The following is a 3,474-nucleotide window of genomic DNA, read 5'->3' as shown; positions in this document are numbered from 1 at the left end:
ATGCAATTTCTTTCCCATGCCTCCATCTGAAAAGTAGGAGAAAAAAAAAAAAAAAAAAGTGTAAAGCCTGAGTGTACCGTTCGAAAAGTTAAGCGAATTTAGCTGATGATGGGTCCATCCGGTTTTTTATGGTGTAAGGGCTGGGTCAGCATAAGAAAAAGCCATGCTTTGTTTAGTGATGTCGTAGCAGTTGCGTTGGCTGGGAGAACTTCTAGATGCGCAACTCCTCGTTAGTATAGTGGACGATATCTCCGCCTGTCACGCGGAAGACCGGGGTTGATTCCCCGACGGGGAGAGCTAGATCCTTTAACGACCCATCCAAAAGTTTTGATGCAGCCAGAAGTCACAGAAGGAGTTCTGCTTCAACATCAGCCTGAGCCAAAGGAAATGCGTTGGCCGGAATCGAACCCGGGTCAACTGCTTGGAAGGCAGCTATGCTCACCACTATACCACCAACGCAGGCAGAAAAAGTCGGTTTGTGCGGTCAGTAAAAAGTCTCGAAGCGCATGAGTCACCGATAGGGCTAGAGGAGCTGATGAGATCTTTGTTTGGGCTCATCATTAAAGAGAGAAGTTCAGAGTTTGGATCCCATCAAGTACAAGAGAGCGCTGTCTTCCCATGCTGGCTAAATATGTACGAAGTGGTGACGCAGGAGAGAGTCAAAGACTGCAAATACAGACATTGACCAGACGCATAAATCCTTCCACGGCGCGTTTGCAGACGGCCAAATTCATTCTGCTCTTGACATTGTGGTGTAGCTCTGCTGTGAGCAGAGCCCCCAAAAATACAGATCACTGCAAAAGTTCCCCTCCACGGAAATCTTTAGTAAAAAGGCGAAAGATTTATGCGACAATGAAGAGAAACTCGAGCTGTGTCTCCACCCCCTTGGGCTTGTGCGCTGCCTGTGGTAAGCCACTACGCTCGCCAAGGGTCATCAAGGGCGCCAACACCTGCCCACATGCATTTCGTCCCCTCCTCACTCCAAACGGGAGGAGTAAATGTTTTTGATGCAGCCAGAAGTCACAGAAGGAGTTCTGCTTCAACATCAGCCTGAGCCAAAGGAAATGCGCTGGCGGGGGAATCGAACCCGGGTCAACTGCTTGGAAGGCAGCTATGCTCACCACTATACCACCAACGCAGGCAGAAAAAGTCGGTTTGTGCGGTCAGTAAAAAGTCTCGGGCGCATGAGTCACCGATAGGGCTAGAGGAGCTGATGAGATCTTTGTTTGGGCTCATCATTAAAGAGAGAAGTTCAGAGTTTGGATCCCATCAAGTACAAAGAGAGCGCTATCCTTCCCATGCTGGCTAAATATGTACGAAGTGGTGACGCAGGAAAGTCAAAGACTGCAAATACAGACATTGACCAGACGCAGTCCCCTCCACTGGCGCGTTTGCAGGCGGCCAAATTCATTCTGCTCTTGACATTGTGGTGTAGCTCTGCTGTGAGCCAGAGCCCCCAAAAAAATACAGATCACTCGCAAAAAGTTCCCCTCCGCGGAAATCTTTGAGTAAAGAAGCGAAAAGATTTATGCGACAATGAAGAGAAACTTCGAGCTGTGTCTCCACCCCCCTTGGGCTTGTCGCTGCCTGTGGTAAGCCACTACGCTCGCCAAAAAGGGTCATCAAAGGGCGCCAACACCTGCCCACATGCATTTAGTCCCTCCTCACTCCAAGCGGGAGGAGTAAATGTCACAAAAAGTCCCTTCCGGTCGCCCAATAACCACAAACCCAATCAAGGCAATGCAATTTCTTTCCCATGCCTCCATCCGAAAAGTAGGAGAAAAAAAAAAAAAAAAAAAAAAGAGTGTACCGTTCAAAAGTTATGTTAATTTAGCTGATGATGGGTCCATCCGGTTTTTCATGGGTGCCAAGGGCTGGAGTCAGCATAAGAAAAAGCCATGCTTTGTTTAGTGATGTATGCCAGGATTCGTTGGCTGGGAAACTTTAGATGTAGCTCGTTGAAATATAGTGGACAGTATCTCGCTATCCAGCGGAGGGCCAGGGGGTTGATTCCCGGCCGGGGAGGAGCTAGATCCTTTCTTCTGCGAGCTTGACCCACATCCAAAGAAGTTTTGATGCAGCTGCAAGTCCACAGAACTGTGAGCAGAGCCCCCAAAAATACAGATCACTGTAAAAGTTCCCCCTCCACGGTAAATCTTTAGTAAAAGGCAGAAAAGGTTATCACGACAATGAAAGAGGAAACTCTCGAGGCCAAGTCTCCACACCTTGGGCTTGTGCGCTGCCTGTAGTGAAGCCACTCACGCTCATAAGGGTCATCAAGAACTTAAACACCTGGCCTACATGCATTTTCGGCCCCTCCTCACTCCAAACGAGGAGTAATACAAAGTCCTTCTCGGGTCGCCTAATAACCGAACCCAATCAAGGTTTTGCACTTCTTTCCCATGCCCATCTGAAAAGTAGAGAAAAAAAAAAAAAAAGAGTGTACCGTTCAGAAAGTGCTGCAGATTTAGCTGATGATGGGTCCATATGTACAAAATGTGCAATCATCTTAATAAACATTTACATTATAATAGGGAATAGTTATTTTTAATATAGAACAATTTTAATAATTAAAAGAACATTTTGATAATTTCAGGCCTTTATTTTTAAAGAGACATTCATTTTATATTTGTATAACTGTGTACAGAAAACCCATATATATGAAATATAACCAATAACAGCATAAAAGTAAGTTTCTAATTTTTATCTATAGGTCAATAATATATATATTATATAAAACTGAAAAATGTAATTATTAAAGTACAGTACTAACCAAAATATATAATAGTTAAATAAATAAACATTAAATAATTGTATATTAAACAACAACAACAATAATAAAATCCAAAGTTGTGGAGAACACGGGAAATTCTTTTTATTGTGTTTTAAATTAAATAATTATGAACAATTATGTATGCATTAATAGTAAATAGTGATTAACATTTAGTGTTTACAAATCTGAGCAAGATAATAACAACGGATGTCTATAAAAAAACACTAAAATACAATGCAAATAAGGCCAATACTTCTGGTATTTTAAAGAACAAATGGGAATAAATCATTTAAAATTACAGATTAAACAACAGTAATAATAAAAAAATCTAAAGTTGTGGATAACACGGGGGAGAAAAAACAAGAAAAACATATTTTAAATTAAAAAAGAGTTTAATAGTAACAGTTATTAACATATAGTGTTTATGAGGCAAGATAAAATGATGCAAGTCAATAAAATAAAAATATAAACACTAAAATACAATGCAATACAATAAATTATATTACTTTTGGTATTTTAATGAACAGAAATAGAAAACAGAAATAAATAAAAAAAAATTACAATTATAGATTAAATAACAACAACAATAATGATAATAATATAATCTAAAGTTGTGGATAACAGGAAAAAAACAAGAAAAAATGTATTTTTAAAATTAAATACTTATGTAGAGAGTTTAGTAATAACAGTTATTAACATAT

At 40.3% G+C, this 3,474-nt stretch overlaps 3 non-coding genes and 1 pseudogene across 3 annotated transcripts; all 4 read right to left on the bottom strand.

Annotated features, from left to right (window-relative positions):
• Positions 1–388: 388 nt before the first annotated feature.
• trnag-ucc lies at positions 389–459 on the bottom strand. The gene has a single exon. It is a non-coding gene; the product is annotated as a tRNA-Gly (tRNA).
• A 297-nt stretch (positions 460–756) lies between these two features.
• Positions 757–871, bottom strand: LOC122143354. The gene has a single exon (XR_006159131.1). It is a non-coding gene; the product is annotated as a U5 spliceosomal RNA (small nuclear RNA).
• A 194-nt stretch (positions 872–1,065) lies between these two features.
• Positions 1,066–1,138, bottom strand: trnag-ucc. The gene has a single exon. It is a non-coding gene; the product is annotated as a tRNA-Gly (tRNA).
• A 295-nt stretch (positions 1,139–1,433) lies between these two features.
• LOC122143355 lies at positions 1,434–1,556 on the bottom strand (annotated as a pseudogene).
• Positions 1,557–3,474: the final 1,918 nt, after the last annotated feature.

The sequence above is a fragment of the Cyprinus carpio genome, unplaced genomic scaffold, assembly GCF_018340385.1.
Source record: "Cyprinus carpio isolate SPL01 unplaced genomic scaffold, ASM1834038v1 S000002829, whole genome shotgun sequence".
Lineage (NCBI taxonomy): Eukaryota > Metazoa > Chordata > Actinopteri > Cypriniformes > Cyprinidae > Cyprinus > Cyprinus carpio.
The sequence above is the reverse complement of the archived record's forward strand: the minus strand, read 5'-3'. Positions and strand labels throughout refer to the sequence as shown.